Source organism: Bos indicus, chromosome 26, assembly GCF_029378745.1.
Source record: "Bos indicus isolate NIAB-ARS_2022 breed Sahiwal x Tharparkar chromosome 26, NIAB-ARS_B.indTharparkar_mat_pri_1.0, whole genome shotgun sequence".
In the NCBI taxonomy this organism is placed as follows: domain Eukaryota; kingdom Metazoa; phylum Chordata; class Mammalia; order Artiodactyla; family Bovidae; genus Bos; species Bos indicus.
This window is the reverse complement of record NC_091785.1, coordinates 37,160,309-37,173,282: the sequence shown is the minus strand read 5'-3', so window position 1 is coordinate 37,173,282 and position 12,974 is coordinate 37,160,309.

Here is a 12,974-nt window from a genome sequence, read left to right as displayed (position 1 = left end):
AAAAGAATGAAGCTGGACCCCTACCTCACACCATACACAGAAGTCTACTCAAGGTGGATTATGTACTACCTACATGTAAGAGCTAAAACTATAATTCCTACAATAAAATATAGGGGTAAGTCTTCGTGACCTTGGGTTAGGCAATGATTTCTTAAGTAATGATGCAAAATGCACAAGCAAACAAAGAAAACAGATAAATTTGACTTCATCCAAATTGAAAACTTTCATACTTCATTGGACACTATCAAGGAAAAGTGAAAGTCGCTCAGTCATGTCCGACTCTTTTCGACCCCATGGACTGTATGCTGCTGCTGCTAAGTCGCTTCAGTCGTGGCAAACTCTGTGCGACCCCATAGACTGCAGCCCACTAGGCTCCCCCGTCCCTGGGATTCTCCAGACAAGAACACTGGAGTGGGTTGCCATTTCCTTCTCCAATGCATGAAAGTGAAAAGTGAAAGTGAAGTCGCTCAGTAGTGTCCGACTCTTAGCCACCCCATGGACTGTAGCCCACCAGGCAGTCCATGGAATTTTCCAGGCCAGAATACTGGAGTGGGTAGCATTCCCTTCTCCAGGGGATCTTCCCAACCCAGGGATTGAACCCAGGTCTCCCGCATTGCAGGCAGATTCTTTACCAGTTGAGCCACAAGGGAAGCCCAAGAATACTGGATTGGGTAGCCTGTCCCTTCTCCAGTGGATCTTCCCAACCCAGGAATTGAACCAGGGTCTCCTGCACTGCAGGCAGATTCTTTACCAACTGAGCTATGAGGGAAGCCCAATCATCAAGGAAATGAAAAGACAACTCACAGAATGGGAGAAAATATTTGCAAATCATATATCTGAGAAGGAAATACAAAGAACTCTGGTAAATTAATAATAAAAGACAAGTAACCCAATTTAAAAATAGGCAAAGGATTTGAAAAGACATTTCTCCAAAGAAGATCATCATTAGATGTGAGGGAAATGCACATCAAAACCATAAAGAGATCCTACCTCACACTCATTGCTGCTGCTAAGTCGCTTCAGTCGTGTCCGACTCTGTGCGACCCCATAGACGGCAGCCCACCAGGCTCCCCCGTCCCTGGGATTCTCCAGGCAAGAACACTGGAGTGGGTTGCCACACACTCATTAGGATGGCTAAAATCAAGAAAACAAGCAATGGTAAGCAAGTGGAGAAATTGGAACCCATATGCACTGCTGGTGGAATGTTAAATGGTGCAACTGCTTTGAAAAACAGCCTAGTAGTTTCTCAAAAGGTTACACATAGAGCTACCATAAGATCCAGCAACTGTAGTCATAAGTATATATTCAAGAGAAATGGAAACATATGTCCACACAAGCACTTGTACACACTGTTTCATAGCAACATTATTTGTCATAGCCAAAAAAGCAGAGAAACCTAAATGTCTAACATCTGCTAAATGCATAAACAAATTGTATATTCATACAAGGGACTATTATCTGGTCATAAAAAAGAATAAAATACAAATGCTATAGCATGGATGAATCTTAAAGGCATTATGCTAAGTGCAAGTTGTTGTTCAGTCACTGATTCACTTCCCACTCTTTGTGACCCCATGGACTGCAACTGCTCCTCTGTGCTCCACTATCTCCCAGAGTTTGTGCAAATTCATGTCCATTGAGTCAGTGATGTTATCTAATCCTCTCATCTTCTGCCGCCTTCTTCTCCTTTTGCCTTCAATCCTTCGCAGCATCAGGGTCTTTTCCAATGAGTCAGCGCTTTACATCAGGTGGCCAAAGTGTAGCCAGTGACAAAAAATCACATATTGTGTCATTTCTTTTACATGACATATCCAGATTAAGCACACAGATAGAAGATGATTCGTGGTTGCCTGGGGTTGGAGTGAGAGGAAATGAGGAGTGATTGTTAATGGGCACGAGGTTCCTTCTTCAGGTGATAAAAATGTTCTAAAATTAGATTATGGTGATGGCATTACAACTCTGAATATATTAAAACTAATCAACTGCACAGTTTAAATGGATGAATCTTATGGTATGTGAAAAATATTTCAACAAACCTATTAAAAATCTCACTAATCACAAAGATATCAACAAAACATAAAACATAAAGATACATCGATATCTTCCTAGTACTACAGTATGTTTCCCCATCTTGTTACTCAAGACCGTCTTGGCACTTTTTCAACTTGTAATAACCTTGTAAAGCCGGTTGGTCTTCAAAAGATGAAGCAAGTCAAAGTTTTGTAATTAGAGGGAAGAAGTACTTCTAAGTTCAGAGGTCAGGTTTTTACTCAATAGGAAAGGATAGGTCAGAAAATATTGTTTTACAACATCTTAAAACTAACTTTTAACACATGCTTATTAACTGTTTGCAAGGTGTTAATAAGCTTTATTTGTCTTTCTAGAGAATCTGAGGAGTAAGAAGAATAAAGATGCTTAGCCAGGAGTCCCACTGAATTTTTCTTCACTAATGTTGATTATTTGGTTCTCTGGATGTGAGATGGTAGGGAGCAAAGAGCCAGTATGTCAAGGTGGTCACCAGGTTGGAATCCAGACACATGAACCTGAATTCGTTTGCTTCCTTTGCCACTTAGTGGCTGTGTGACCTTCTGCATGTTGCTTAGCCTCTCTGTGCTTCCATTTCCTCTCTGTAAAATAGGAATTCTATCTTGATCCCATGAACAGAGGATCCTGGTGGACTACAGTCCATGGGGTTGTAAAGAGTCAGACATAACTGAAGCAACTTAGCACGCACACATCCTGATCCAGTTTTTATTTGAGGGCCTAGCCCACTGCAGTTACCTTTGTTTTTAACAAGCTTTTAACAGGTGTTTATGAGCAATGTATCTTGGTTACTTTGTCCTGATTTAAAAAATAGTGTTGGCATTTTCTGCAGATCAGTATCTTATTCCTGTTTCTTTTTTTTTTTTTTCCTTTTCTTTTTTTTTTTAATTAATTTTATTTTATTTTTAAACTCTACATAATTGTATTAGTTTTGCCAAATATCAAAATGAGTCCGCCACAGGTATACACGTGTTCCCCATCCTGAAACCTCCTCCCTCCTCCCTCCCCATACCATCCCTCTGGGTCGTCCCAGTGCACCAGCCCCAAGCATCCAGTATCGTGTCCGACTCTTTGCAACCCCGTGGACTGTAGCCCACCAGGCTCCTCTGTCCATGGGATTCTCCAGGCAAGAATACTGGAGTGGGTTGTCATTTCCTTCTCCAGGGGATCTTCCCTACCCAGGGATCAAACCCAGGTCTCCCGCATTGCAGGCAGACACTTTAACCTCTGAGCCACCAAGGAAGCCCTGCTTTATTTTGATGTGTTTATTATTAAGTTACTTGTCCAAGTTCTTCCTTGAAACTCTGCTATCAATCAGGAAATAAAGAATTAAAGCATTTGATTGCTGTGTATTTTGTTACTGAACAGTTGTGGCTCTACTACTGCTTAGCTAAAAAATAGAGTGCGGAGGGGGCAGGAGGCAGTAGGGGACAGTAAGGGCAGGTGGCACTATACAAATTTCCTTTTAAAGGTCCCATGTGGCAGCACTCATAAAGAACTCGACAATGCAGGACATGCAAGAGACACAAGTTCGATCCCTGGATTGGAGGATCCCTTGGAGTAGGAAATGGCAACGCACTCTAGTATTCTTGCTTGGGAAATCCTATGGACAGAGGAGCCTGGCAGGCTATAGTCCATGGGTTCACAAAGAATCGGACATATAATGAACACATATACATTATGCATTCACTCCAGAAATTCTCTGGGGGTTGAGTAGGAATCTTTGTAACAATGCAAATATTCCTTGGCCATCAATAGCACATAAACAATAATAATTAAGTTCAGTTGTCCTTGATATTTTGCCAACTTTTAGCCACGTAAAAACTAGAACGTGCAGATTTTTTTTAAAGCTTTGCCATGTGAATCCATATTCATAATGCAGAAGGAGAAGACAAATCCTGTTTTAACAGCCTGATTTATAATTTTCAAACATTTTCAGTATTCCTACCCTAGCCCTGAGTCCACATATTTTAAGACTGGGCCCCATTGCTTCAATCAGATAATCAGATTATTCTTTTCCTGAAATTTAGCTAGTAATAACTTATTGACACTAAGCATGTGTCAGACTTCCTGTTAAGTACTCTCTACATATTACCTTATTAAATCCTCTTAATAGTCTTGTGTCACCAGTAATTTTATTATCCTTGCTTTACAGAGAGGACTCTGAGGTTGTAAGAGTTTAAGTGACTTGCTCAAGGTCATATAACCTCTAAGTCCTGGAGCTGGGATCTGACCCCAGGAGGCCAGAGTAACTTTGGGAAAGGATAGTTAGGAGAGGCAACCTTGGTGCACAGTGCTGTGGGGAACTTGGACAGAGGAAGCTGATGTGGGAGGGTCAAGATATAGGGAGAAAGGGCTGCAAGGACACGTTCCATTGGACTTTGCAGTCAGACCAGAGATTTGAGGTCACCTCCAGGGAGCATCGCCAAGCACCAAGGGCTACCAGATATCCGAACAGGTGGGAAGGAGTGCCAGTGTTGCCAGTTTTTCATATTCTCTTGACTTTAACATACACAGGGAAGAAGAATGTCCCATGTAACTGTGTTACCCTTAGATGCTCATTCTGAGGTCTGATTTCTTCTTTCCTTCTTTTCTCTCCCTCTCTCCCTCTGTCTCCTCTGTCTCTCTCTTTCAGGAAATACACACTGAGTTAATACTATGCACTAAGAACTATGCCTGGTTCAGGACAAAACAGACAGAACCTCACCCTTATGTCTAGAGGAGAGACAGAGAGCAAATTAACAAGAAAAGACTGAAAATTGCCACGATGATCCAAAATGCCATGAAAGAGAGGTAGGTGCTCTCGGAAAGTGGGAACTAGGGGAATCTGGCCCAGTCTCAGGGTGAAGTGAAAGTTGCTCAGTCGTGTCTGCTCAGGCCAGAATACTGGAGTGGGAAGCCTTTCCCTTCTCCAGGGGATCTTTCCAACCCAGGGATCGAACCCAGTTCTCCCACGTTGCAGGAAGATTCTTTACCATCTGAGCTACAAGGGAAGTAGGGAAGAATTCCCTGAGGCAGTGACATGTCAGCAATGATCTAGGTGGTAGTAGGGGTTAACCATACAAAGGCTCAGGAGAATGTTTCAGGCTGGGAGCCCTTTCAGGAAAGAGCTGTGGATTGGAGCATGAAGATTCTGAGAGGAGGCTAGTGAGGCTGGATTGTGAATACAGGGCGAAGTTCCAGATCTTCTAGACCAGGAAGTAGGCAAATTATGGCCCCCTGCCTATTTTTGTAAATATAGCTTTCTTGGAATACAGCGACATTTGTTTATCTACCGCCTGTGGCTGTATTTGGCTACAATGGCAGAGTTGAGTAGTTACAATAGAGAACTCATGGCCCACAAAATCTAAAATATTTCCTTTCTGCTCCTTTACAGAAAAAGTTTGCAGACCCCTGATCCAGGGGGAGTTTCCAAATGAAACCAATGCTGGACAGACAAAAAAATATCCAGTGACATAACTAGGTGCTATATCTATACTGGCCAGGCCAGTACCCACAAGCCTTGTAGAGGAAGCCACTTTTGCTCCTGTGGCCAGAGCGGAGTAGACCAGAGATCGGTCCCAGAGCAGCCTGCAACACACACCAGTGAAACATGAGAGAGGCTGAACAACACTGAGATGACTCAGCACAAATGAGGGGTGAGGGGGCTTGGGGAGCTAACCAATCAGACCTTCTCTTTTGGAAATATAAGTGCCAAGTCAGCAAAACAAGGAGGGCTATTTACATTCAGATTGACAAGGCCAACGTTACTTAGAAAAGTGTCTTGGTTTCTAAATACCTAGCTCACCCTACATCCCAGGGTGTAAACAGGAATCCACATGGTAAATACCTCCTTGGCTGAAGGAAAACCACACCTGACTCTTCCTCCTAAGGAATTTGCCTGTCTTGATCACTATAGTCTGATGCCCTTGGAATATCTTCCTCCGCCTTTTCAAGAGAAAATGTTTCCGTTTTTGAGTTTTATTTATTTTATTAATTTGATTGCGCTGGGTCTTGGGCACACAGGATATTTAGTTGCAATATGTGGCATCTAGCTCCCTGACCAGGGGTTGAACCCCAACCCCTCTGCATTGGGAGCTCAGAGGCTTAGACACTGGACTGCCAGGGAAGTCCCTATCCTTTGAATTTTAGACAGCAAGAAACGAGCTACTTTTCTGGCAAGGAATATGGTCAGAAGAAAGACTCCCTTGTTGAAAGATAATTTAAACACTTCAGTAGGTGGTTGGGAAAATGTAACCACACGACGTTTTAGGGAAGGTAACGGATATAAAACCTAAGCACCATGGAATTAGTAACCCACTGGCAGCTGGGCAGGAGCCCTGAGTTCAAGTCCCTGCTGGGACACCAGGGCAAATCACTTCTCTTTTGGAAAACAAAGTTTCAAAGTCATTCATTCCTTCTACAAAGCTGTAGATTAATGGCTGGATTAAAAGGGTGGCTGAAGAGTGAATGAGGTGGAAAGTGGAAGATGATAGGCAACAGGGACCAGGTCATCTGGAACCTTGGACTTCAAGGTTCAACATCAGCTTTCACCTTGCCTGAGACAGGGAACTGTATGAGTTTCTTGTGGCTCTTGCAGCAAATTAACCACAAACAGTGGCTAAACACAAATTTATTCTCTTACAGTTCTGGAGGTCAAAAGGCCAACTTTCAGCAGTCTCACCGGTTGGAAATTAAAGTGTTCCTTTCTGGTGGCCACCACAGTTCGTGCTCTTGGCCCTCTTTCATCTTCAAAGTCAGCAATAAGTGGACTGAGTCTTTCCCCATCACGTCATTCTGATCTTCTGTCCTGCCTCCCTCTTCCACTTAGAAAAAAGAAACAACTTCTGTTTGGATTTTTGGCTGTGCCAGGTCTTAGTTACAGCGCGTGGAACCGTAGGCTGCTGCATACAGTCTCTTAGTTGTGATCTGTGGGATCTAGTTCCCTGACTAGAGATCAAACCCCTGTGTCAGGAGTTCAGAGTCTTAGCCACCGGACCACTGGGAAAGTTCCCTCCCTCTTCCACTTTTAAGGACCCTTATGATCATACTGGACACAACTGGATAATCCAGAATAATGTCCCTCTCTTAAAGGAAGCTGAATAGCAACCTTAATTCCATCTGCAACATTACTTCCTTTTTGTTGTATGACATAGCATATGGAAGGGTCCTGGGGATTAGGATGTGGACCTCTTTGAGGGGGTCACTATTCTGCCCACCAAGGCACCACTGGTGGTTTTGAGCACTTGAGTGAAACAATCAGACTTATGCTTTAATGCAGTCACAGGGGCATCTGTGTTTGAACAGACATCAGGGTGGCCAGGGAAGAAAGAGAGAGGCCAGTGGAGAGTCTGCTCTGAAAATCCAGGCCCAATATGGTGCTTGAACCAGGATGTTGAATTGGTAAAATTTCAAATATATTTTGAAGATAGAACCAACAGGATTGATCAACAGACCAGAGGTAGATATATGCAAAAGAAAGGTGTCAAGGACAACACGAAGCTTTTGGCTTGAGTACCTGGAAGAACAGAGGCACCATTAATAGAGGGCTGCCCGAAGAACCAGTAGTGGTGAATATCAGCTTAGTTTTGCACAGTATTAATACGTGAAGCCATGTGGTGGAATCAGATCACCTAAGTAGTGAATCACTCACCTAGAGCCAAACATCCTGGAATGTGAAGTCAAGTGGGCCTTAGAAAGTATCACTACGAACAAAGCTAGAGGAGATGATGGAATACCAGTTGAACTATTTCAAATCCTGAAAGATGACGCTGTGAAAGTGCCACACTCAACATGCCAGCAAATTTGGAAAACTCAGCAGTGGCCACAGGACTGGAAAAGGTCAGTTTTCATTCCAATCCCAAATAAAGGCGATGCCAAATAATGCTCAAACTACTGCACAATTGCACTCATCTCACACACTAGTAGAGTAATGCTTAAAATTCTCCAAGCCAGGCTTCAGGAATACGTGAACCGGGAACTTCCAGATGTTCAAGATGGTTTTAAAAAAGGCAGAGGAACCAGAGATCAAATTGCCAACATCCGCTGGATCATTGAAAAAGCAAGAGAGTTCCAGAAAAACATCTATTTCTGCTTTATTGACTATGCCAAAGCCTTTGGCTGTGTGGATCACAATAAACTGTGGAAAATTCTGAAAGAGATGGGAATACCAGACCACCTGACCTGCCTCTTGAGAAACCTATATGCAGGTCAGAAAGCAACAGTAGAACTGGACATGGAACAACAGAGTGGTTTCAAATAGGAAAAGGAGTACATCAAGGCTGTATATTGTCACCCTGCTTATTTGACTTATGCAGAGTACATCATGAGAAACACTGGGCTGGAGGAAGCACAAGCTGGAATCAAGATTTCCAGGAGAAATATCAATAATCTCAGATATGCAGATGACACCACCCTTATGGCAGAAAGTGAAAAAGAATTAAAGAGCTTCTTGATGAGGAGAAGAGAAAGAGGAGAGTGAAAAAATTAGCTTAAAGCTCAACATTCAGAAAATGAAGATCATGGCCTCTGGTCCCATCACTGCATGGCAAATAGATGGGGAAAGAGTAGAAACAGTGGCTGAGTTTATTTTGGGGGCTCCAAAATCACTTCAGATGGTGATTGCAGCAATGAAATTAAAAGACACTTACTCCTTGGAAGGAAAGTTATGACCAAACTAGACAGTATTCTTGCCTAGAGAATCCCAGGAATGGAGGAGCCTGGTGGGCTGCCATCTATGGGGTCGCACAGAGTCGGACACAACTGAAGCGACTTAGCAGCAGCAGTAGCAGACAGCATATTAAAAAGCAGAGACGTTACTTTGCCAACAAAGGTCCGTCTAGTTAAGGCTATGGTTTTTCCAGTAGTCATGTATGGATGTGAGAGTTGGACTGTAAAGAAAGCTGAGCACCAAAGAATTGATGCTTTTTAACTGTGGTGTTGGAGAAGACTCCTGAGAGTCCCTTGGACTGCAAGGAGATCCAACCAGTCCATCCTAAAGGAGATCAGTCCTGGGTGTTCATTGGAAGGACTGATGTTGAAGCTGAAACTCCAATATTTTGGCCACCTGATGCGAAGAGCTGACTCATTTGAAAAGACTCTGATGCTGGGAAAGATTGAGGGCATGAGGAGAAAATGAGATGGTTGGATGGCATCACCGACTCGATGGACATGGGTTTGGGTGAACTCCAGGAGTTGGTGATGGACAGGGAGGCCTGGCGTGCTGCCGTTTGTGGGGTCTCAAAGAGTCGGACATGACTGAGAACTGAACTGACTGAAGGAGTGAATATAAAAACAAAAGAGGCGAATGTGCCCTGGGACCCCACTGTTACACTGATTCCCAACAGTAGATCTGGATTTGCCAGTAGATCTCAAGGGCTTACAAACTTCAAGCCTCTTGCAGCTGCAGCCTATCATTCTCGCCCACAGTTACCCTCCTCTGCTTTGCAGGGAAGTACAGCCAAGGGCAGTGTCTCTTCTCTCAGTTTAATGGGGCATTCTGATATCAGCGCTGCCTCTTTCCTAGCCTCTTCCTTCAAACAAGAAGTCTCAAAGTTTCAGAAAAATAGGGTAGCTCTCTCTCACCAAAAGTGGAGAGGATGACACATGAATATATTCATTCATTTAATAAATACCCGTTGAGCACTTACTACATTCCAAGCTCTCCGTTGAGGACTGGAAAACACTGTGGTTTATAAGACACATCGTACAAGTGATGACAAAAAGACGTGATGAACCTATATCAGGACTGAATCCCATGATTCAGTTGGCAAAAGAGTTGGACACGACTTAGCGACTAAACAATTACAACAGAGACCTGAGAAATAGCTAAATAGCTTAAGGGATATATTTCTCTAAAGCAAAAGAGGTCCAGAGGTGGGATTGCAAGGTTGTATATAGCTTCAGTATCATCAGTGTTCTAAGATTCTTCTTTCTGTTTAACTATCTTCAGTGCATTCTAAACTTCTCTACGGTTTTCTCCATATCTTGTGATATTTGCATTATTTTGTATCATTTTTATAAATGGTTAGTAGGTTACTCACAGTCTCCATATTCACATGCTTTGGCTTTCTCATCTTATTTGTTCCCTCACCAAGAGGAATTCAGAATTAACAGCAGAAGTGGTTCACGCCTCTATCTGGCTGGTGAGAATGCTGGTCTTATTTGTACCCCATCTTCCAGTATTCAACTGCCTTTCCCCTTGAAATGGATACTTCCCAGGAAGGCTGGTGGGGCAGATACATTTCAATGACATCATTTGAAACTCATTAAAAGGTCAGCAGGCTGGCTAAGTACTACTTCCTTCAAAAACATACTCAGAATCATAAATGTTGAGAGCTGGGGGGTCAAGGGTTCTCAGACTTTTGAGTTTCTGTGAACTAGCATTAATATTTTTAAAAGGTTGCTGAATTTCTATTCTTCCAGAGAATGCCATTAAAAATAATAAGCTTCTAGGAACACAGTATCACCTCCCACAATGCACAGGACATCCCTCATAACAGAGAATTTTCCAGCTCCAAATGACAACAGTGCCAAGGTTCAGAAACCCTGGGCTCGCTGCCCTTAATGAAAGGCAAAAGAAGAAAAGCCCCCAACCCAGCAGACATTTGCACTGGCAGACACTGTTGAAATGTGGGAGTGGGTTGGCCAGATGGGCTATGATGAGGTCAGCTAGACAGGGGGTGGCCTGGCTATCCCAGGCCTGGGCAGGGTGGAGGGACAGGGCCAACGTTTATGGACATCTTGATTTTTAAATGGGATAAGGCACATAAAATTTGTAACACTAAACCTGACACATGGGCTTTCCTGATGGCTCAGCAGTAAAGAAACTGCCTATAATGCAGGAGATGCCGGTTCAATCCCTGGATTGGAAAGATTCCCTGGAGAAGGAAATGGCAACCCATTCCATCATTCTTGCCTGGCAAGTCCCATAAACAGAGGAGCCCGGCAGGCTACAGTCCATGGGGTGGCAAAGATTAGAACACGACTGAGCATGAGCACAAATGAATGAACTTTAGGGGACAAATTCTGCTGGGCACCTGATCAACCCTATATAACGGGTTGAGAAGACTGGAGGTTCTCAGAGGTAATCTGAGGAGTAAGGATGAGGTAGGAGGGCAGAACAGGGAAGAGCATGCAAGATGGAGTCTGAGACTGAGACTCCCAGGAAAATCATCAACTTCTGTGTGGGGGAGGGAAGTGGGCGAAGAATATCTTAAGATGCATAATGCATTAACGCACAATTTGAAGTATCTCAGTAATGTGAAGATTACTCAGATAATCTTCCACCTCACCTCCAGCTTCTGTGATGTTTAGTACAATGTGAACGTGTTATTGGCTCAGTCCTGTCTGACTCTCTGCGACCCCATGGACTGTAGCTCACCAGGCTCTTCTGTCCATGAAACTTCCCAGGCAAGAATACTGGAGTGGGTTGACACTTCCTTCTCCAGGGGATCTTTCCTAATCAGGGATCAAACCCAGGTCCTCTGCATTGCAGGCAGATTCCTTACCCTCTGAGTCATCAGGGAAGCCTTACTACAATGGTACGGGAGTATTACAAAGGTTTTTGGTGGATATTAAGGGTCTACATTTCCCATTTGAGTTGAAAGAGTGTAGAACTGAGACAGCAGCCCAGAAGCAGAGGCAGGAGCCAGAGGTGATCACAGGAAAATATCCCTGCAGGGTTCTGGGCTTCCACAGGATGTAGAATATGGTTTTGAGCCTAGTTCTCTCAGCAGGATTACATTTTCATAGAAAAGGAGCCATTCTGGTCTCATACTTGGGCATGCTGCTGCTGCTGCTGCTAAGTCGCTTCAGTCGTGTCCGACTCTGTAGGACTCCATAGATGGCAGCCCACCAGGCTCCTCCGTCCCTGGGATTCTCCAGGCAAGAACACTGGAGTGGGTTGCCATTTCCTTCTCCAATGCATGAAAATGAAAAGTGAAAGTGAAGCTGCTCACTCGTGTCAGACTCTTTGTGACCCCATGGATTGCAGCCTACTAGGCTCCTCCAAACATGGGATTTTCCAGGCAAGAGTACCAGAGTGGGTCACCATTGCCTTCTCCAACTTGGGCATGAGTAAGTAAGATGAGATCAGCTTGGTTCCAAAGTTCTATACCTGCTCCAGCTGGGTCAGAATTCTGTTTTCATTCTGGACTCACCCAGTCTCAGGACAGTCACTGGCTTGGGGATCTTCCAGGACTAGAGAGGAGACTTGCCCTGGCCCCTTAAGGCCATCCAGAACCAACTAGACTTTTAGGTATGGAGTATTCTGACCCTTAGTTCAGAAAACTAAGATCATGGCATCTGGTCCTATCACTTTATGACAAATAGAGGGGGAAACAGTGGAAACGGTGACAGACTATTTTGGGGGCTCCAAAATCACTGCAGATGGTGACTGCAGCCATGAAATTAAAAGATGCTTGCTCCTTGGGAAGAAAAGCATGACCAACCTAGACAGCATATTAAAAAGCAGAGGCATTACTTTGCTAACAAAGTCCATCTAGTCAAAGCTATGGTTTTTCCAGTAGTCATGTATGGATATGAGAGTTGGACTATAAAGAAAGTTGAGTACCAAAGAATTGATGCCTTTGAACTGTGGTGTCGGAGAAGACTCTTGAGAGTCCCTTGGACTGCAAGGAGATCCAACCAGTTCATCCTAAAGGAAATCAGTCCTGAATATTCATTGGAAGGACTGATCCTGAAGCTGAAACTCCAATACTTTGGCCACCTGATGCGAAGAACTTGACTCATTTGAAAAGACCCTGATGCTGGGAAAGATTGAAGGCAGGAGGAGAAGGGGACAACAGAGGATGAGATGGTTGGATGGCATCACAGATTCGATGGACATGAGTTTGAGTAAACTCCAGGAATTGGTGATGGGCAGGGAGGCCTGGCATGCTGCAGTCCATAGGGTCCCAAAGAGTCTGACAGGACTGAGTGACTGAACTGAA